Source organism: Cupressus sempervirens, chromosome 5 (genome assembly GCF_028749045.1).
Source record: "Cupressus sempervirens isolate cs-2001-9-10 chromosome 5, ASM2874904v1, whole genome shotgun sequence".
Classification (NCBI taxonomy): domain Eukaryota; kingdom Viridiplantae; phylum Streptophyta; class Pinopsida; order Cupressales; family Cupressaceae; genus Cupressus; species Cupressus sempervirens.
The window spans coordinates 777,255,311-777,279,919 of record NC_143122.1 but is presented as its reverse complement, the minus strand read 5'-3'; the positions used below and the strand labels follow the sequence as shown (position 1 = coordinate 777,279,919).

The following is a 24,609-nucleotide window of genomic DNA, read 5'->3' as shown; positions in this document are numbered from 1 at the left end:
AAATTTTTGATGTGACTCCTCAAACTTGCCCTTTGTTATGGCAAACAAAAAATGAATTGTTTCAGGTAATATTTTTTGAACACAACAAGGAATTGTTAGTTTAGTGCTCATTTCTCGTACGAGCACATAGATTAGTTTGTGTAGTATCTAAATGTCAAGCATACCCATAACATTTTAATGGTTTCATGTGCTTCCTACATGTCTTTAGTCTCCAGTGACTCCTTAAAAAACATAAATGTGTAGATCTAAAAATAATAATGGGTGTGCAATAGATGTGGAATCAAAGAAATACTTAATATAAAATGAAATTTTGGCTCTTTTTAAGGGAATGAGTTGATTTATGTGCTTGAGTCTCATGTGCAGGGAATAATTTATTGCAAATAAATGAAATTGTAAAATTTCCAATTTAAATTGTTGATAGGGATTGGGAGGAGATTGGCTATTGCAGGTCATGAGTGTCATGAATAATGTTAAATATGTGGATATGGTTTGTAATATATTAAACACCGCAAAAAAATACCTTACAAGAATGCAATTTAAATGGGTTATATTTTTCCTTGTATTCTTGCTTAATAGTAGAGTCGGAAGGGGATTTCACATTTCCATTCTAATTGTTGAATTGGAATGTGGTAGGGGTATGCATATGATAACTTGGGATGACTTATTTTTGGGTTGCACATGTCTGTACATAGAATAAAAACCTACATATGTACATATTTGCAACCTAAAAAAAAGCCTAGTTCAAACTATCACAATATTAAACCTCTTGGCAAGATATATATTTATTATTAAATGTTTTATGTTAGTGATGTGTATAAATAAAATTGTATATACTATTATTGATAGATTCCCAACCAATTCTGTACACCAATTTCTTTAAGCTTCACCAATCACATAAAAATACATACATCTTCTTAAATTGCATTACTGTAACTTACAACAATATAGAAGTGAGATATTTTCAGCATAATAATGTCCATATCTCAATTATCTTGATTCAAGCCCTTATTTTATTCAACTTACAATCAACAGTGGAAATAAAATGACAAAGTTGAACTCCATTCATAATAACATCATTCGTAATAACATCAATATGATTTACTAAATAATTAAAGATGTACCACACATGAAGTGCTTGTAAGAATCAGAGTTGTGTGTTTACCTTAATATATGACTATAGAATATGGCTTCCCACTAAATCCAACACCATTCCTCTCTGCAAATCAAAACCTCAAATCACAAAAATGCTTCTAGAAATTCATTGCCTTTAATATATCAAGGCAACAAGATTCAAAACAATGGAGCTTACAATTTGTGATATTTCATGTACTCTAGCCTGTGCTACCTAATGATGCTCAGATTGTTGGTACTTGTCCATGAGATTTTGGGTAGCTTGGCATGTTGTGATTTTTTCCAATGGGTCATCTGATCTCTCGATCTAATGTTCACATGAACAAAAGTTCATCTTCATTAAACAAACACCTTTCAATGAATTGTAAGACTCACAAAATCAATTAAGATCTATGATGTAGAAAGTACCTGTAGGCTTGTTGATCCCTTTAGTGTAGCTTTCACTTTGTAAAATTCTAAGTTAATACATCTCATAAAGTGATAAAATGGGTTCCAGAAAGGTGGGCAAGGAAATCATGCTTGCTCAAAAAACTACAAACATCACAACAATTCTTATTTGTGAGAACTAGTTCAGATCAGTATTCAATACCACAGGAATCGTCAATCAAGGTAGCAATTTTCCTAATGTGGAATTTCATATCAAGGGTATTATATAAGCACATTCTATCTCAAAAAGAACATATATTTAAAAATAATAGTTTTAGCTGTCTAAAGTTGTTGTATTTGTTTCTATTTTTTATGTTAGAGCTTAGCTGGGTCACCACTCTATAGGTTTGAGTTTTCTCTAGATGCTTTTTCCTTGTTAATATGTGTACTATTATTTCATAAATGATAATTAGTTTTGATGTATATAATAAAAATAATTTTTAGATAATATTAAGAGTATTTACTTATGTAACATAAGTATGTATTTAAAGAATAGTCTCAGTAATATGGCTGTTGATCATCATTTATAAGACTGTTAGTTTGTACTAATTCATTTCAAATAGTTTACAGAATTGACTTATCTTGTCATTTTCAGGTGAAAAGGGAAAATAGTTGAATAAATGAGGGAAGTCATTGAACAATGCACAGTGGGCCTTAGAGTTTTGATGGTACAGAAACATTTAATATCCATTGAATATATCTACCAATTACCTCAATTGCCAATAGAAATTACCAAAGAACTCATTTGTGATACAAAGACTTTCCATCAACTTATTCTTCAACTACACTCTGATCCAACTTTAACTCCTCTATAACTTCAAAAAATCTTGTTCCTAGACAAGTAGCAGTAACTCAAATACCCTTAAATACAACAACCTACCATCTAACTAAGCCTAGTGACAATAACTCTAGTATTATTAAATATGTCAACCAACCATTATTGCATAAGAAAAGCAAGCTTACCTCACATGCCTGAGATTCCTTACCAAAGCAAATAGTTTTCCCTCTAGAGAGAAAGTAGAGACTATCAAAGAGTTGAAACACCTTGCTACTTGGTTAATGAACTAAAGCTATAACAGTACACCCATCCCTAGCCAAACTTCCTAATGTTTGGGTAACAAAATAGGTAGATACACTGCAATTAACAATTCACCACATATCAATTCACATAATTTTGAATTAGTCATAATCAATAGTCTACCCAATTAGTCATAACCACTAGTAGTTAGTATTTTGTTGTCTACAAAGAACAATAAATTCATTAATGGAGTATTATGTGATCTATTAGGAATAATAAAAAATCATTAAAAGCCTCTCTAATGTTATTTTGGATTTAGGATCTATAAATAATTAAGCATTAGAGTGACTAATGTGTACCTAGCTAAATTGCTTGTTGGTTCATCTAGAAACAACAACCTCAACCTCATGAGGATTTCTAGGCCAATGCTAAATCTTCTCTTTTCTCCACCACTGATTCCTCTCAAGTGCCAATTTCTAATGGAAGTGTTGGCACATTCTTGAAGACCCATTTCAACAAGCGTAGACTCCACTAATGTTGATTTCTCTGACTAGGACATCTTATCAGGAAGTCTCAAATAAGAAGAGTATGATATGGTTTCCCTCACACTTAAGGTCCCAATCAGTGTATCATCTTGAGTTACATATTTCTAAAAAAGAACATAGAAGAAAAGACATATAACATCAAACATCAACAATTCACCCAAAAAAAATAACTCCTTGAAGGCAAGGCCCCTGTTAAGTACTATTAATGAGCAAGCTATGATCAAAATCATACTACTATTCTAAAGGAGAGCTTTTTCTTTTGGCCGTTTAGATTGATAGATCCAGAGTGAAATGCATTAGCTGCCAATCTACCTGATTTTCATAAACAAACAAAAAATGTAAAAGGAATCATCACTCACAACTCAAGTATGAAATTTATCATCTACCTAATTTCCACAAAAAATTTTATAAAAATGTATGTGGATTCATGAATCACAAATCAAATATTGAAATTCATGATCTTCTTGATGGGTTATTACCTATGAGGGCATCCTAGAGAGTAGATTTTCCAGAGCCAGAGGACCCCATGAGAGCCATCAAGGTGCAAGGCTTGGCATATCCAATAAAACCCTGAAGAACAATTTGAGTTTCATGACTACCAACAAAAATGGTTACACTCAAATCTTGCCATGTTAGCCTTGCTGATACATCTATTCCTTTTGTATCAATTTTCTCATTCCACAATGTCTCACCAAGTGGACTCAACCCCCCTACCATCCCCTGAACTCTACTATTTCCTTTCTCTATTTCCATAAAAATGTGGTTATCACCACCAAATTCAGCCATTTTTTGAACACTTGGTTTTTATTTTTGGATCAAACACCACTAATCAAGATAAAAGGCTTCAGATCCACAAGCTTATATAGCTTCCTTTCAACTAATTGTAAACCCAAACCAAAGATTTATGTTATGTTATGATAGCAAAAGAATCTGTTAACCACTTAGAGAACTCATGTGACTTGTGAAGGTGGCATGAAACTTTCATGGTAAGGACCATAAGTTTGAATGGTTTATATTTTCATAATGTTGGCCTCATGTCCTAATTGACTGCAATAGAAAGGAGGAAATAAGAATGAAGAGTAGTGTCAGTAATGCAGGCCATGTAGGATGAAGCTAGTTATAATTAGGAATATAGATGAGGCATCAATTGGGTATTTCATTTTGGCATAATTGGCAAGATATAGGTTGTGCCTTAATTAAGAAGGTTTAGAAAGAAAAGGTTGAATGCCTAAATCTGAATCTTTAAGGAAATGGTCTAAATTTAATTTGGGTTGAGTTGAAATTAATTATTGTTTTATTATCATGTTTGATCACTAGGTGAGTTGGTTTGACAGCTATAGTTATCTTGACACCCTGGATCACATCTAGTTTAATGTTGGTATTGTGACCATTTCTCCTAAAAAGCTTTGAAATTCTTGAGCTATTACTTTATCCTTTATAAGAACAACTGGGTAATTCAAGACTCTCTCAATTCTAGGAAATACATTTTTCTTGTCCTTTGAACCTTTCCAGTAGAGATTAACTATAATTAGATGATGTTGATAATAAAATATGTTAATTTATGGTAGGTAGATTTTGGGATGGAGAGAAAACCCTCATTGCAAAATTTTCTTGTTGTTAACAATTTTGTTTAAACCCTAACAATTTTTTTTAAACCCTACCTCATAGTAATGCTAACACTAGCTATCCTTGTGCTATTTTTTATAAGTTGAATTAACTATACTATTCTTGAAAAGTCTTTCTTTTGTTAGGAACCTTGACCATCTAGGGTACTCATTGTAGATATCTAGTGTTGATAGTGATATATGGACTACAATATTATCTAGAGAGGATTCTTCACTGAATATAGATGTACTTGATTGAGTGCCTTTTTCTTGATATATATTTCTCTATGTTGAGAAATTATGAATAAAACTCAAATTCATATGCTCATATCATAGCATACCCAATTGACTAATCTGTAGAAGGTGATTCACAAATAGTTCATTTATCTAGATCCATAGCTCCCATACATGTTTAACAGAGCACAAACCACACTTGAATCATATTTAAAGCCAGATACAATCACCTAAGCATATACATTGCAATAGATTTTGATAAGGCTAGAAACCCTCAACCCGTAAACAAAAAACCTAATTTCTTTTAGATGCATCATCTCACAAAATTATCTTGACATCGAATAGCCATCTTCGATCTTGAAGCCTATAACACTAAATTTATCTCTGGAATTTTTTCAAGCACTTTTCGTGCATCATTTATCCTTCCACATTTGGTGTATATATATATATATATATATATATATATATATATATATATATATATATATATATATATATATATATATATATAAGAGATAACTCCACATCACATTTTCTTTGATGCCATTTCTTTAGACACATTTTTGAATCTCCTTGCGATATTCCTCTCCCCTCATCCCCTACACTAATCATCTCCCCTCAAGCCCTACTCCATAGAGAAACTTATAGAAATATGGCTGCTCAGAACTATTATTGGAACCTATCTTCTCTCTCTATCACTAAGTTGAGCAACATGGACTATCGATCGGAATGGAGCTCCACTCTCTCCACTGTTAAGGAAAAAACCTACTAACATTAAATGAAATAAATCAAACATATCTTCAAAATAGACATTGCTAGTGCTCTAATCCTTGTTCCCCACAAACCTGATGGATGTCTCCAAAACTATGTGAAAATCCCACATCTCCAAATACATCATACAATAATTTTTTTGGCTTTTGCTTTTGCTTTCACTAGTTTTCGTCTTGAAGCCCACTTTTGACAATATTGCCACAAACTTGCTTCAGTGATCCAAAACCCCAACACAATCTCAAAAAATAGGATTATAGGCATCGTTGTTTGTGAAATCATTATGTGGTTTGTCTTTCTTAGCTAATTTAATGGCCAAATTTTCTAAAACACCATATTTGGAATGGATATTGCAAGGTGATTCCTCTTTTCCTTTGTTTGGAAGAAGAATCCCTATAAAAAGTACAAACTAAAATAAACATAGCACAATATAAAAGTATTTTAATATGAAGTTGTTCATTGTAGAAATTTAAAATTACTTAAATAGTTTTAAATATGGGATAACTTACTCTAATCGAAAAATTGATAGTGACAATACACAAAAACTAAATGTACTACATTAAAAACTAAATCTGAGCAAATAAATATTTACCAATTTAATAAAAAAAGATATTGTTAGATATATGAATATAATTTTAAATAGGTTTTTCTGAAATATTGATATTTTTTTTAAGGAAAGTGATTAGTGTTAACTTGTCTTTCATATTTCATTTATACCACTAAATAAATTTCATAGTATTAAGTTATTGAATATGATTTTTTAAATTAAATTACTTCTTATTATAATCATTTTTTTATAAAAAAGTTTGTTAATTATTAATTATAAATTGATGGTAAAATTTTTTGTTAATATAATATTTACATTTAGTGCTACAATATCAATAAGATACATATTTAAGTATGTAAAAATAAGATTAGTAAATATAATTTACACTAATTTATATTGATATATTAAAAAAATGAAAGAATGGTTGGCATAATAATAAAATATGATCAAACCCCTAGTATGATCTAAAATGGAAATGCAATTTAAATATAAGATTTGAGAATAAAATGAAATTTTCAAAAGTTACCACTCTCTATAGGAAATGTTAGGTTTATATAAATAAATGTAAGGAAAATTAAAAAAACTTTTACATATATATTAGAATACATATTTTAATTTATACAAAAATATGATTTACAATATTTATTGTATAATTCTTTAAACTTGCCTTAAAACTTTTCTATGTTGTAAGGAATTTGAGGAATAAATGATGTCAAATAGTCATATAATATAACCTAGAATGCTATTGACACTAGATAATATATCAAGGTTAGTCCAAGTGAAATGTTTGAGACTTCAATTTATTCATGATATCAAGTGGTGGGCAACAAGCATGCCTAAAATTGAATTTGAAAATGAAAGGTTTAAGGGTTCTCAAAAGTTTCAAGTTAGTTAGATCACTTTAACCAATTATTACAAATACCCTAGTGAGGAAAAGAATTACGCAAAACTAAAAGATAGAATTTGTTCTTGAAAATATTTGTGCAAATGAAAGTTAGTACAAATCAAATGTGTTAACTCTTAGTTGTAATTATATCACTCATTACATTAAGTTAACCTACTCTATAAATCTTTATCTTTGAAGCTATATTTAATTATTGTGTTAATGACAGAATAAATAAATAAATTCGAAGCCAAAACTTATAGTATTGAAACTTTAAAAGAAATGTAAGAAATATTGATTCTTGAATGTTGAAGTCAAAACTTATAATAATAAAAATTCAAAAAATATTTAAGTAATACTACATTAAATTCCTACCATCTTAATATCTATACCTTTATGAAGTAAAACCTAATTAAATTTTACACAAAATTCAAAAGAATTTATAATCTAATTTACTTTTGAAAAAACTTAAATCTAAGGAGTTCATACATAGATTTTTAGGAGCTTGAGTATAGTTTGGTGTGATTTTGAGCTCATGGGTATCTTAATATCAATTGAGAGGACATTCAAGAAAGCTAATAGATAAAAATGAATTGATATGACAAAAAATTTATTTAACAATAAAATTTATATTAAAAAAATTAATAATATATTAATATGATAAAAAAAAATTATTGATCATTCATTTAGTCATTTTTTTTGGTGACTAATTAGTCATTTGTTTTGGTGACTAGTTTTTTGCCTTATGACCAAGTTAGTCATTTATTTAATCTTGTGTACTTCTAAATTATAAAATATTACCAGAATTTGATCACTTTTAGTCATATGACTAAAAATCTTAGTCTTGTGACTAAATATTTTAGTCACATAGTCATTTATTTTCCAAAATTCTACTAGTGTATTACTAAATTTATGATTCAATTTGGGAGTTTTGACTACTTGGAGATTTTAGCATGATTAATTATGATTTGGGAAGCACATAGCTGATAACATTTATGAGACTCCATATAAAATTGATTTAAGGAATTGGTTAGGGGGAATGGCTAAAAGGGTAAGGGTTGTAGGAGTTAGTATATAGTGTTAATAGATTTAGGTGTTTAGTAATAATCATGTTGCATTAGGTAGGAGATCACAAGGTAGTATTTAGTTAAAATTATTTATTAAAGAAATTTAGAATTTTTAATCACATTTAAATTAACAAATTATGTTAACATATTGATTTGTATTTAAATTTTGAATATTATTTTTTTATGATATTAGATTATGCAACTAAGAATTAGTGGAAGGCAAGGATGAATTCTATTTTATATAAAGATTAAGTATTACGTGGTAACCATCTATTTGGTTTATTTTAAATAGCCATCACTTTATAACGATAGAATGAAGATATGTGTTACGAATAAGCTGGGATATTTTATAGGAAAGGTACATATAGAGGACTATATGATAGTATTATCAAATAGCCAATTTATGTTATTAGTGAATATAGTAATTTTTGATATATTAATAAATAATCATAATGATAAACGATTAAAATAAAAGACATATATTAAGAATGGTAGGTATAGGATATGTTAAAAGTAGTCATAATAATAATAATAGTTATAATTATTATTATTATTATTACTACTTTTAACATATCCTATACCTACCATTCTTAATATATGTCTTTTATTTTAATCGTTTATCATTATGATTATTTATTAATATATCAAAAATTACTATGTTCACTAATAACGTATAATTGGTTATTTGATAATACTATCATATAGTCCTCTATATGTACCTTTCCTATAAAACATCCCATCTTATTCGTAAAACATATCTTCATTCTATCATTATAAAGTGTATAGTAATTTTTGATATATTAATAAATAATAATAATGATAAACGATTAAAATAAAAGACATATATTAAGAATGGTAGGTATAGGATATGTTAAAAGTAGTAATAATAATAATAATAGTTATTATTATTATTATTTTATATATAATAACAATATAATAATGAGGATTAGATTTTAAACCGAGTTATGGATAATGAATGATGAAATTTATTATTCTTATTTTGATGGGGTGTTGAAAGGTAAATTGTTATTAAAAAGATTAGCAGAATTGTTGGAGGTGTAATTAAGTAAAGTAAAGGGACAATAAAAATTAAATAAATAAATAAATAATTTAGAATGAAAGAATAATAAAATAGCTTAGAATAGCAAATCGAATTATTAATTGATAGTTAAAATTTAGTTAGTAATACTTAATTTGTAAACTACTAAGATGGTCAAGTGGAAAAAAGGATAATAGATAAATAGTTCATTAAGGACACTTATCTAGGACATTAACTAAAAAAATGGGATAGGCATATATGTAGTAGGATAATTGAATTCATAACACTTAGACTTTTATCAAGCATCACCACATTCACAAGCCCTAGAACCATTCCATCTACATTAATCCAAAAATGGAATTCCACTCATTTTTGTGGAGTGTCTTAATGAAAGGGGTTCTAATCAAAATATCCTTATAACTTAGTATTGCAACCATTGTTGCCAACCTTATGCTAGTATAACTCCTTAACCTAACCTAATGCCAGTATAACTCCTTAACAGATTTTCTTTGTTAATGGAAAATCTCTGTTGTATATTTAAATGTTGTAAATAAATAAATTTTTAAAAAATAAAAAAATTGTAGTTGTGTATAAAATTTCGGGCATGACAGAAGCATAAAATGATGAAAGAGTAAGAAGGATGAATGTATGCAAATGTGAATCAGTAGCAAAGTGTATTGTAAGGCCATATTAGCAAAGGAGTAGTAGAGTCATATCTATCACATAAAGGTTATCAATACTTCAAAGAATCTCTGTCAGCAAATTAGTTGTAAATCAAAGGTCTACTATTTCATCCTAACAGGTGAACTAGTCCAAATCTTTTAACAAGGTAGACTTAACAGTCTTTTGTCAAATCTCTTGACCGACTGCATACTTCATTTTATGTTTGTAAAACCTCTAACAAGGTGGACCTAGTAGTCCTAATTGCTCCTATTAGGGTAGATCATTAGAAGTGATCATTGTAAGCCTTAACAGGCCAACTTTATGCTATAGTATTGAAGTTTTGTGGGTATCATCCCCACCCCAATTTTACTTTCTATTTGGAAGATTTCTGGATCACTAAATTATTGTGTTCAAGTGGTTTATGTTTTTAGTTTCTCATGCATATAGTTAGATCCAATTTAATGAATTAAATGGTAATTGGATTATTGCAATTGAGATCTAAATTTGGTAAAGTTTTTGAGGTTACTAATTCATCGCTCCCCTCTCAGTAACCTAGCATAGTCTTGAATATTTCCAACAATTGGTATCAGAGCTTTATGGTTCTCAGGATAAAGCTTGATAGCTTGAGCAAAGATCAAGGACAATGGAGATATTCAAACTTGATAAGGCAATTGAAAATGAAAAGCTAGATCTAGAAATGGCCATTGCATAACTCAAGAAAGCTAAGGAGAAACATTCCCAATCCCTAAAAAGAAGGAAGGAACTTATAAATCAAATGAATGATCATCAATACGTTGAAGAAAAGATTGAAGATCTTTTTCGTTTAAGTAGTTTAGATGAAGAAAATGATGCAATCAAAGAACTCTTAGAGAAGAATAGTTTCCTGCAAGAAGAAATAAGAAAGCTCAAAAGAGAACAAGAAATTTAGTCAATAAGACTATATGAAATCTTGGAACAAAGGAACAAGATGAAAGAAGAAATGGATGAAAGAAACAATGAGATTCAAAACCAATCCCTTCAGCATGCAAACCTTATGGATCAAATCTTTGATGCAAATGAGGAATCATGAGCCAAAGCTAGATCAATGAAAGATTAAGGAATGATCTAAATTAGGAAAGACAAATCAATGAAAGAATAAGAGGTGATCTAAGATCTGGAAAAAAAAATAGTTAAAGATTGAAAAATGACCTAAGCATTGAAAAGTAAATCAATGAGAGAGTGATGAAATCCCAAGTAGACACGAATCAATTGAATCAACTAAATGAGTAGAATCTCTATAGACAAAAAGGTAAAGCGGGAATTGGATGCAAAGAAGAAGGTGAATCCTCCAAACAACGTGCTCAAAGGAATCAAAGACCTACTTGCAATCATTGTGGTAAGATAGGTCATACATCAAAAAAAATTTGGAGTAATGATTAAGAAAAATTAAATGGTAAATGTTACAATTGCAATCAGCATGGTCACAAGGCTAATGAATGTAAAGAAAAACCAAAAATTGAAGGCAAGTGTGACAAATGCAAGAAACAAGGTCACAAGGAATTAGACTACAGAAACAAGTCATTCAATCCAACAGAGAAAATTGTGAAAGCAATATTTGGTTGGGACTATAACACCTGGTGTAGATGTCATTATTGTGGAGTGTATAGACACATTGGCATGAACTGTGTTAAACATCATACAAGGAAGAGAGATACAATCATAACACTAGTACATTTGACCCCATTTTTAAACCAAAATTTTTGACCATCTATTAAAATGCTTTATATTGGTTGGAATATACAAGGAAAAATATCTTCTTTTTGTTGGAAATATTCAAGATATGACAAGTTACTGAGAGGGGAGGGGTGAATTAGTAACTTCTAAAATTTCAAACAATAAAACTGCATACTGATATATTCACCATTCATCAAAGTAACCTACTGTAAGCATGAAACAAAATCATTTGCAACACTTGAACACACAGATTTGGTGACCCAGAAACCTTCCAAATAGAAAGTAAAACTGGGGTGGGGATGAAACCCACAAAGCTTCGTTACTGCAGTATGAAGTTGGTCGGTTAAGGCTTACAATGACCACTTCTGGTGATCTTCCCTGTTAGGAGCACAAAGGATTGCTAGATCCACCTTGTTAGAGGATTTACAAACATACAATAAAGTATGCACTCTGTTAGGAGATTTGCAAAAGACTGTTAAGTCTACCTTGTTAAAGGATTTACAAAAACTGATTCACCTGTTAGAATGAAATAGTGGATCTGATTACAACTGATTGCTGATAAGATCCGCTATGCTCTGATTCACCTTGATGTGATAGATAAAACTTTTCTGCTCCAAAACTTGACCTTGCTGAATACCTTCACAACTCAGCACACATACTTTCGCACGCATGTATTTCTTTCACACTTTCGCAGTTTCATTCATTACAATTACTATTGCCATTACTTTTGAATGATACAATACATTGCATATATATACCATCCAAATAAACAATACATGCAAGGTCGGCCAAAACAACAAGTGCAAATCTCTATACAAAGTCGGCCCAAGGTAAAAACTCGGGTTCACTGAACTAACTCGGTGTCCTTCTGATACTCGGGGTCCACTGCTTTACTCGGCATCGTCATGCACTCGGTAGAAGTGAAGGCACGGTCCATACTAAACACTTCGAGTAGTTCTGAACTTGGTAACCATTGGAGACTCGGTAGAAGAGATGTCACTCGGTGAACACTTCTATCTGAACTGTAGCTCGGTGATCAAAGGAAACACTCGATAGAACCTTGTGACTCGGTGATAGTTAGTTTCCTTGATAACCGTTTGAGCTTGGTAAAATTAATTTCCTTGATAACCTCAGGAGCTCAGTTATCATGAAGTTCTCGATCAATACTAAGTACATCTTCACTCGGTCAAAACTGATTCCTTTCTTTACCTCAAACACTCAGTAAACACTGGCTGCTTTGTTCACCTCGATCACTCGATAAACACTGGCTTCTTTGTTCACCTTGATCACTCGGTAAACATTGTCTTCTTTGTTCACCTCGATCACTCGGTAAACACTGAGAACTAGGTAAAGCTTGGCTTACAAAGGAATGTCCAGTGAGAGCTCAGTAAGCATTCAAAATCCAATAAGTGTTGTAACTAATGACAAAAATGTATCATAATGCCAACAATCTCCCCCTTTGGCATTAGTGACAAAAACACTTATGAGACAAAATTTATCTGACATGCTGATGACTGATTCTGAATATACATAGCTTCGTTATGTACAACTCCCCCATAGAATGTTCATACGGTATTTACATGAGCTGTATATCTCTTCCTTTGTACAATTTTTCGAAAACACTTATTCACCCATAGTATACATATCCAACAATAATCTCCCCCTTTTTGACAATAATGCCAAAGAATAAAAGAATATATATACTTATATAGAAACACCAAAATGAGAGATGAACTCTGAATGTACCTGAAGAATAAGCTGGAGAGTCTTATCCCAATTCTCTTGCAAAATTTTGCAGGTGGAAAGAGCTACTTGAACTTCAGTCAAAAGTTCAATCACATGGTCTGCAATGGAGAAGTTATTATCATGGATTAATGTCTTTGAATGTGCAATGTGCTTCTACATTGAATCCATGATGGGAAGGATCATGTTTTGGATATCTATCAATGTAGATCGGATCCTTGCCTCTTCTCTCAATAGCTCTGCCTGATTCTCTAACAAAAATTTGATCCTAAGGTGATGAGATGAGCTTGAACTGGGGTCAAGCTTCAAGTTCTGTGTGCTCACCTTCAGATCCTCATCAATTTTATTTAGTTTCTCTCTTATTCCCTTAGTGTACTCAGTAACATCACAAAGCTTAGCAAAAAGAGATGTTACATTATTAAAAGAATTTTCCATATCTGCCAAAATTGAGGTTAATGCAACCTAATTTATTGCAATGTTCTGGGCAATGTGCCCCAACACCTTATTATCAAATTTCTTTGCTGCACGCTCAATCAGCTTTTCTTGTCCAGAGGCATCTTCATTGAATTTATTAACTGCCTCTTCCAATTGAATCAAAATGTGTTGAGAAGTATCAACATCAACACCTATAGCCTCAGTAATTATCTTCTGGGCATCCTCAATTATCCTGTATTCCTTATCCCTTTCCGATCTTAACTGCATCTAAGTAGCCTTTTTTCTCAATAAGTTGACTAGCATACCGCATTTCTTCAATGGTAGCATTATCAAAGTCAATCTTTGGAATTACTATCTCTGTGTCCAAGTCAATGTCTTTAGGAATTTCCTTTTCAGTGATCATAAGTCTTAATGGTTGCTTTTGTTTGACTTCTGAGATGACCTGTTTGACCTTTGGAATAGACACAATAGTAGAGATAGAAGGACTAGCAGTAAAAACTGAGATGCTTGAGGGTTGAGTGCCAATAGGAGTATGTACAGGGTCAAAAATTTGAGTACTGGCCAAAAATGGTGATACACTCGGTAATATAGTATCTAAGCTCACTGTGCCTAAAGTAGATGGTGACAAAATTGTAGAACAAATTGGAGTAGTCAAAATTGGAGAAATCATAGCAATACCAACTGATGATGATGGAGTCGAGGAGGCCAACTCGATAGATGAAGAGGGGTGCAGCTTGGTAGACGAAGAGGGATGCAGCTTGGTAGATGAAGTGGTAGTCACTTCCACTGATGATACCTGGAGCTGAAATATGGCAGGTGTAGATGGTAAATCTGGTGTAGATGAACCTGCTGAAGCTGACTCCAACCTTGATGATGTCACAGGTTTAGATGGGGAGTGAGGAAGGGATGCAATAACTGCTGCTGCAATTTTTACCGGATCATCCTCCTTATCTTCCTCTTCAGCTTCTTCCTCTTTGTCTTCTTCCTCTTTCTCTTCCATCATTGTATGCAACTCTCCTGGTGTAACTGTGATGGATGGAGTGCTATCTGATTCATCACTGCTGCTGCTACTGTCATCATCCTTTATTTCTACTGGGTCTACACTGGGCTTATGTAGATGATAGATGTTTTTCCACATGTTTGTAGCATCATTTACAACATGCTCTATATCTTTGATCAAAATCAAACAAGTGTGGAATCTGATCATCATTTTACCTTCATAGGTTTTCAATTCAGATTTTACCTCTGCTCCAGTGAGACTAGGCCAAAGATTCTTCAGGGATTGCTCATATATATCTTTTACCGTCTTGGTGGCTAACTCCCATCTTGACTGTACTCTCTCCAGTAGTTCTTTAGAGATATGAGGAGCAATCTGGTCTGGGGAGTATTTCCATTTTCCCATTTTGTTAAGTACCAGTTCCTCAATCTGCATTTTCTCTGCATCAGTCCTTGTCTCAAATTTCAATGCCTTGAAATTTGTGATGCCAGCTCCTTCTTCCAATGATTTGAGCCTTTGCTCAAATGTAGGTGCAGGCTTGACCAATACAGGTTCCTGAATACCTCTTCTTGTCCTTCGAGTAAATACTACAGTAGGCTACTTCTTGGGCTTGGTATTGATTACCTTGCCTTTCTTCTTTGCCGGTTGCTCTTCTTCTGATTCTTTTTATCCTTCTTCTTCTTCTTCACTTTCTTTATCTTCACCTCTTCCCTCGGTGAGCATAAGAGGACCCATTGCAGTTTTCAGTTTGGCCACTTTCCTCTTACCTTTGCTGATGGCCTGTGGAATTTTGATTTCCAGTTCAATTCTGGCCTTTGCTTCATCATAAGTACCAAAAATCCGTTGTCTTGGGTCTACTAGCTCATTTACCAGTGCTTCAATGATATCCCTTGTTTCATCAATATTTACCTCATATGGAAGAGGTTTCACCCATGCAACTTGGGGTCTAACTGCCTGTATGTACACCTTGTCACAGTCAACCATAAAACATACATCATCTTTATATTCTTCAACAAGCCTAGGAGGAATTCTGAATTAGTTATTCATCCTCTCCTTAAAGTCTTCAAAATAGTTATCCATGATAGTATCAAAATTTTCTCCCATCTCTGCTATAAACTCTTTAATCTGATACAAAATTGGGACATCTTTTCTCCATTCTACGGTTCCCTTTGATGGAAAGAATTTTTGTACATAAAATAGTAAACATATTAACAGAGATCCAAATTTATAGGGGTTATTTTTTGATGTCCTTATACTGTCCATGTTCTTGTTTAACTGCTTCAACATTACTTCTGATAGATCAAACTCAAGATTCTTCTTTACAATTTTCAAGGCCAAATCCACAGCTTCACACGGTACACTATTTAACCTGCTGGAACTATATAACTTATATGCAATAATATGTATGCCAAATCTTAGTTCTGGATCTGTTACAGTGTTAACCTTCAAACCTCTACCGTCCCACTCGGCTAGGGTTTGCCTTTGTAACTCATCCGATCCTAGGGTTTTGGTGGTTTTGGCTTTGCTGAGCATCGGGAGACCCGTGATTTTGTGAATCATCTTCTTGGTTATCAAAATGGGTTGTTCCAACCACAACTGACCATTATGCACTCGACTCAAGTTATACCTAATCCATTTGGTTTGGAAGTTTCTAGGCATATGCGCGATGTGAATCAAACCTTTAGTTTCCAAATGCTTGTGCTCGATTTTGAGAGAATCATTTACACATAACTCTGCTAGGGTATTATCCATGTCCAATGTCCCTATTTCTTGAATAGCACTCTTAAAATGAGTGCGAATGTCATTCACAAGGAGTACCTTGGGTGGAATCTATGATTGAGCTCCATTGGGATCGAGTGATTCAGCGATGGCAAGAACGAGCTTGAACATAGGTGCCTTCCATTCCGTTCCCTTCACAAGCATTTCAAAACCCTTCTTTGCCTTGCTGCTGCTGGTGCTTGCAGATGTCATTATTGCTCAGTGAGTGAAAAGGTTTCGTAAGAATACTTCACTGGAAAATCTCTTCAAATCGCTTGAACTCGCTTGAAAGCCCTTTTTTTTTTGTGTAAATCTCGAATTCGCGGTGAAAAATGAGGTCGAAATCTGCCCTTTTGATAAAAATTTGCCATTAATGTTTAGTACGGAGGTAGCTGCAATCGACAGACTGTCATCCACGAGCTCGGCTTAAACTTTGCAACTCGGTGACCAAAAGAAAATAGGTTAAACCGACCTTAACTCGGTAAGTGCAACTTGGTGAAAGAAGCCTTATTGCACCCGACTGAGCTTGGTAAGGTCATCTACCGACCATGATCCTGATGTATCTGAAATACTGATTTGATCATATTTTCTTTCTAGGACTGCTTAGGATATTGCTTTGTAGATACAGTCCTGGTCTTATCCTGATGAGTCTTAATTGGAAATGGTAGAGTCACTCACTTCTTGAGTGACCATTCCATCACTTGAATTATCTGGCTCGGTAGACTTAGGAATCCATTGCTGCTTCATTTGCTTCCAAATATTATCTACTTTGATTTTCTTCTCATCCTCGACTTTCTTTATGTTCATGCATTTTTTAGATATATGACCAAGTTCTGTACATGTATAACATCTTACAGTGGTATCCCTTTTTCTTAGGTGATGCCTTGCACAGTTTATGCCAGTATGACCATATTCTCCACAATAATGACATCTGCACCAAGTGTTGTAGTCCCAACCAAATATTTCTTTGACAAGTTGTTCAGCTGGATTAAATGATTTGGATTTGCATTGTGATGCCTTATGACCTTGCTTTTTGGCATGTGTGACATTTACCTTCAAATTTCGGTTTCTCTTTGCATTCATTGGCTTTGTGTCCATGCTGATTGCAATTGTAGCACTTTCCATTAAATTTGCCTTTTCCATTGCTCCAACATCTGTTAGATGTATGACCTAACTTACCACAGTGGTTGCAAGTAGGTCTTTGATTCTTTTGAGTACCCTGTTTGGAGGATTCACCTTCTTCCTTGTATCCAAGGCCTACTTTACCATTTTGTTTATGAAAGTTTTCTTCATTTTGTAGATTCAATTGATCCATGTCCTTTTGAGATTTTATCATTCTCTCATTGACTTGTTTTTCAGAGATTAGATCACTTTGTAGGCTTGCATTGATTTGCCTTTCAGTAATTAAGTCATTTCTCAAATTCTCATTCTCAGATCTTAGATTCATAATTTCTTCATTTGCATTAGATAATTGAGTTACAAGATTTTCAAGCTGAGAGGATTGATTATTCCTTACCTCTAAGTCTTCAGCTGCCTTGTTCCTTTGCTCCAAGATTTCACATAGCCTGATGGACTGGATTCCTTGTTCCCTTTTGAGCTTTCTTACTTCTTCCTGCAGAGATCCATTCTTTTCTAAAAGTTCTTTGATTGCTTTGTCAGCTTCATTTGAACTACTTGATGGTGAGAGATCTTCAATCTTTTCTTCAACATACTAATGGTCATTCATTTTCCTTGCAAGTTCTTTTCTTCTTTTCAAGGATTGTGAAAGAAACTGAAATAGTGGATCTGATTACAACTGATTGCTGATAAGATCCACTATGCTCTGATTCACCTTGATGTGATAGATAAAACTTTTCTGCTCCAAAACTTGACCTTGTTGAATACCTTCACAACTCAGCACACATACTTTCTCACGCATGTATTTCTTTCACACTTTCGCAGTTTCATTCATTACAATTACTATTGCCATTACTTTTGAATGATACAATACATTGCATATATATACTATCCAAATAAACAATACATGCAAGGTCGGCCAAAACAACAAGTGCAAATCTCTATACAAAGTCGGCCCAAGGTAAAAACTCGGGTTCACTAAACTAACTCGGTGTCCTTCTGATACTCGGCATCCACTGCGTTACTCGGCATCGTCATGCACTCGGTAGAAGTGAAGGCACAGTCCATACTAAACACTTCGAGTAGTTCTGAACTCGGTAACCACTGGAGACTCGGTAGAAGAGATGTCACTCGGTGAACACTTCTATCTGAACTGTAGCTCGGTGATCAAAGGAAACACTCGATAGAACCTTGTGACTCGGTGATAGTTTCCTTGATAACCGTTTGAGCTCGGTAAAATTAATTTCCTTGATAACCTTAGGAGCTCGGTTATCACGAAGTTCTTGGTCAATACTAAGTACATCTTCACTCGATCAAAACTAGGTCCTTTCTTTACCTTGAACACTCGGTAAACACTAGCTGCTTTGTTCACCTCGATCACTCGATAAACACTGGCTACTTTGTTCACCTCGATCACTCGGTAAACACTGTCTTCTTTGTTCACCTCGATCACTCGATAAACACTAAGAACTAGGTAAAGCTTGGCTTACAAAGGAATGTCTGGTGAGAGCTCAGTAAGCATTCAGAATCCAATAAGTGTTGCAACTAATGACAAAAATGTATCATAATGCCAACACTTTTTTTAAATCTTCATTTGATTTTGCACCCTATTTCATTAATGCATTGCTAGAAATACAACACCCTCTCAAAATTTCACCATATTTCATTAATGCATAGATCATTGCTGGAAATACAACAGACTCTCAAAACCACCAAATTTTTGTGTCATATGTTGTTGATAATCTCTACCTCGTTTACGAAATCACCATCTCCTTCTGGATAATAATTTTGTGTTCTCTTTATAATAATTACCCCATCGTTTCAAAGGGTTCCCTTATACAATGTTGAATTTTCCCTAGCTAATAAGGTTTCTCTAGCTGATATCCTCTATGGCAACCTTATTTTCATTAATGTTGAACCAAACAACCCATGTGTTCAGCTTCATGGTGGTCCTTAACAGGATCTTGTTGTGCACTATGAACTGCCTGTGAACAACTTATTGGTTCCTCTTCTCTCGGAGAAAATATTATGTGAATGCAACACAAAGGTGTGGGCATTGGCATTGTATAAATTTTTTAAATGGAGATTTGATGTAGCATTTGGAAGTTCTTCTAGCCCTACAACTTCATGGCATTCATGTGATCCAAAGTAGTCTTTGATCAAAAAGTCAAGGAGTTGCAAGGATGGTCAAGGATAGAAATTGAATCATCTCTTCAATCAAAAGGTTTTAGGAAAAAATCTTAGTGGGTCAAGGTCTTATAGTAATTTTCAAGCATCCCATGTTTCCCCATTATAGGGTTTATTTTATTAGAGGTTTTTGAATTTATAAAATTGTTTTAACCATTCATAAGCTTTTTAGGTGTGGTAGAGCTTGTAGAGTTGGATGGTGTAATGCGACACTAAACATAAACTGAAAGATAAGAAACAAAGAACAAATACCATATCCGCAATAAATTTTTTTTTAAATTATCTTAATACAAGTACAAATACACAAATTGAATCATTCTTAATCTGAAAACCTCAACAAGAAATATAATATCATCCACATATGTTTCCATAATGATGTTAATAAAAATCGAGTTCAATACAATAATGTAATACATCATCTTTTCTAAACACCTATGTATAACATAGGAATCCTAAATGTTGTTTCAAATATACTACAAGAGTCATCTTTGGTTATTTGCTAAACAATCTCAAAGCACCTCGAAAAACATACAACAACGCAACACAACACAACAAGGGGCTCAGTACACACTGATTAAAAAAATAGCGTAATCCACCTGCATACATGTTAGAATAAACATATATAAACATAATGCAGATATCTGAACCAGTTTAACATAGTGCAATTTCAAATTAATATGCAATAAGTAAACATTTACTTAACAATGCAAAATTAAACTTGCACTAAGAATAACTGGTAAATGAATCATATATATACTGAGGTGTCATCATTATGGCACTAAGATTCTGCATCCGTGTATGGTATGCCCATAGTCAACTCATAACGGTAATTTCTATTATACTTATCATTGACAGAATAGAAATATGCCTTTTTCTCTGTACTCAACCATATAGGTTTAAGTCATAGGTAAGGCCAAATATATTTTATATGAAATTAACCCACCCCAAATTATTTTAAGGTTATCAATGATTTAATCAACTGAATTAGAATAAATCGATATTCAAACACCTCGATATACGTTCATTACAGTTATCCTTATAATACACATCAAGCAGATATTCTAAGAATGCACAATTATGAATAACAAATCAGTTGTTACATTCTTCATCTTTTGATAAACAAACTCATCTTTTACTGCTACATTCAAAAGTAAACTTAGATTATTTTAACAACAGAAATAAGTACTATAATATTACACTCGTGTAACTATAACTAAACTATTACACTAGTTTAATGATAATTACCAGTCGTAACACTATACTACTTACTCCTACTATCAAAGTAAACTAAATTTATCCTTTGAAAAGACCAAAAAAACAATAAAATAATGTTTGTATGATACTCTAGTGTAAATTGGCTAACTTATATCATAAAGTTGCCTTTCACAAAACAACTATCCATTTCATTTATGGACTGAAATACATCTAGATAAATTTAAAAGAATTCTTTTTCAACATAACATCCCAAACAATCCATGTTTGCTATAAAGATACTTCACAACAAAATCAAATATAATTAAATCCATATACAACCAAATGATCCTTTACCATGTTATGGTATATCCAAAATACGATTCACAAAAGTGCAATTTAACTTTCAGCATGCCTTTAACCAAAAGCCATTAAGCTATATAATCCTTATACAATAAAATACATACCATCTGTTCACATGATGACCATACAGATATTGATAATACAGCATCCAAGACAAATCAATTTCTACAACCATAAAAAGAAGTTTATGTTGTTGCAACTAAACTTATACTTTAAATTCAAGTTCCCAAATAACTATTTGACAAATTCCCATGTCAGATATTAATCGACAGCAAGATCTAAATTTCAAATTATCAAATGAATACTTTGTAACAATAATATGATTTCGAACCACATTGCATTTCCATGATAATGATAGTTGATAGCTTTACTATGCTATTAAGCATTATACAACTCTAAAATCATTTCAATTTTTATTTTTTTTAGTACTCGTTCTATAATCTTGAAGGTCAAACTCAAGTTTTATCCCTCCAAACCCATACAACTGAATAAACAATGATAGTACCTTAAACAACATAAAGGTGACTCTATGTTATGGCTTAAACCTTAGATCCTTGCAATAGTATGAAATTGTAAACACATAATGCCTACCAATTTAACTCAATGATACCACATAAAATCTCAAACAATTCACACTAACATATTCTTATAAAAACTCTTTTTACATACAACCGAGCTCAAACAAACACCATTAATTTGAAAAATGGTCTCCTATGTCGTTAATCCTAATGTCATTACCATCAAAATTCACGTACAGTTCACTATGTTTTTCCTCATCTTTTCAAACAACGGTTCCAATTAGCTAATTCATAAAATAGAGTAACTGTGCCCTCCAACAGTCGTGAGACTGCAACCTAATATGTGCACATGATTGTGGCAGAACCACACATACCAATAACTCAAGATATGGGTTCTATCTAAACTCAGCCCTAACAAAGCCATAATACCAAAACCACATATAGCTAACTGTCTCAAAATGAGGCCCCAACAGGGTTTAACATGAACAAAACAGTATAGCTAGGGAAAATCTTGAAAATAAAACTCATCACTATACCTAATACGATATTCCCATACTCCACATCCAAAGGTGGGTATCTATAGGGCATTGCACACAGTGCCTTGTTCTATAAATATCCATCTTTGAATGTAGATTCACATTATAAGATCAAATAACCATTTACAAAATGCTAATCTACAACATAATAAAATTACAAACAAAAAAAGAGTAGGGTAAGGAATTGCCCCTACGTGAGTAATGAAGATGGAAAACACTTTTGCAATAAAGCTCGAAGCCAAAGCCCAAAACCCAAGTCCAAACCGCACTTCCACAAGACAGAGATTGAAGAACTTGCTTGCAACAGAGGAAACAATTTCCAACAACAAAACCCGAACCATGAATCAAATGAACTGACTGTCAGCAACTTCTCAAATCTCAAATCTCATAAACACAAAATCTCTTTTCATAAGACCCTCCATAATGTCAATTTTCCAGCATCAAGGGCTACAGATGCTTAAAGATCAAAGCAATGCGGCCATATTTCCAGCCCTATCTCAAAAGATAACCCACTCAAACAACGAAAAGATCAACAAAACCCATTAAACCATAATATCTCATTAATACGCAATTGCTAGATTCATTTCACTGAAGTTCACCACAGCACCGTGGATATGGTAGTTCCATTTCCACCGCCATAAGTTTGGCAACGATTAAATGCAAATATCCCATTAAAAGATATGCTTCAAAAGCAAAGCAAAACCCCTTAGGGTTTTTTATTAATAAAACCTCCTTTCATAACCAATAAAACAATATGAGATGCTATTGGAAATGATTGAAATGATCATAAGAAAAATTATTGGAATAATATATGGAACTGGTAAAGAATGTCCTCAATCATTGTTTTGTCATTGATGTCAAACTTGCTACTTGCAGGGATGACAATTGCTTTAGTGATCCAAATACTATCAATTAGTTGATTGTCAAGGTGGAGGCAATCAATAAGATGTAACTAGAACACCTAGAGAAAGGTTGAAGTTATGATGTTGTAATGAAGTACAAGGATCAGTCAAGCCATTAATGAAGCAGTGTATTGGATGACATACTAAAAGATACAAAGAATGAGCATACTGAAACAAATCAAAGATCTAAGGTTTTAGCCAAGTCTTTTGTAAAGCTCAAACTAAGTTTATTAGAGAGAAGGTGTCGAGCAAGCTAGTAAGAGTCAAGAAAATTCCTAGTTCAAGTGCCGAGTAAGTTCAAGTGCCGAGCAAGTTCAAGTGCCAAGCAAGTTCAAGTGCCGAGAAAGTTCAAGAGCTGAGCAAGTTCAAGTGCCGAGAAAGTTCAAGTGCCGAGAAAGTTTAGGTACCGAGTAGAATCAAGTGCCGAGCAGAACCAAGTGTCGAGCTGGTATAGGTGCCGAGTAACACAGAGGTGCCGAGCACTAGTAACTCAATCATGCTAAGTTGTTGCATTATTTAGAAAATTGAAGATTCGTTAGATCTAAGCCGACAGAGTTGTTATCTAGAAATTTGTGAATTAAAAGGAAGATAAGAATGATGAGTTGGCGCACAAAACACCATGTAGAACTTTTCAAGAAGAAAACAAGATATGGGGTAGATACATTGTATCCTACCTAATCCATTTTGAAACCCTAAAATTAGAGAGGGAGAATTGAGTGAAAAAGGCAAATCAAACTTGTATATAAAGACATAAGTTAATGAAGAAAAAGAGTGGAATAGAGGGGATAGTGAGAGAGAGAGTCGTAGTCAAGCATAAAAGCATGAAATGCTGAAGAATAAGCTAAGGAGAAGAGAACACAGGAACTCTATTTAGATAGATGACCACAAGGATGATTGCATTAGCAGAATGAGTAGGAAGACTCAAGGAGATGAAGCTTGAGAGGAAGACAAGCAGTCAGAGCTGAAGTGATTGAAGTCAAGCATAAGGATTGAACTGAAAGAGTGATCTGAAATCTGCAAAGTATGTTGTAAGTTATGTCAAATCAAAAGACCATTATAGTTACTTTCTAGAAATTTTAATAGTAAGATAAATCCTATGGACTTAGGTTGGTTTAACAGCCATTAGATAAATCCTTTAACAGGGTGACATTCCAAGTGGATGTTCTAAAGACCTTTAACTAGGCCCATTCCTAATAGTTTGGTGAAATCCTCTAACAGGGTCACA

General features: G+C 33.0%; 1 pseudogene; it reads right to left on the bottom strand.

Annotated features, from left to right (window-relative positions):
• Window positions 1–1,267: 1,267 nt before the first annotated feature.
• LOC149558242 (ABC transporter G family member 11-like) lies at window positions 1,268–3,906 on the bottom strand (annotated as a pseudogene).
• Between the last annotated feature and the right edge of the window lie 20,703 nt (window positions 3,907–24,609).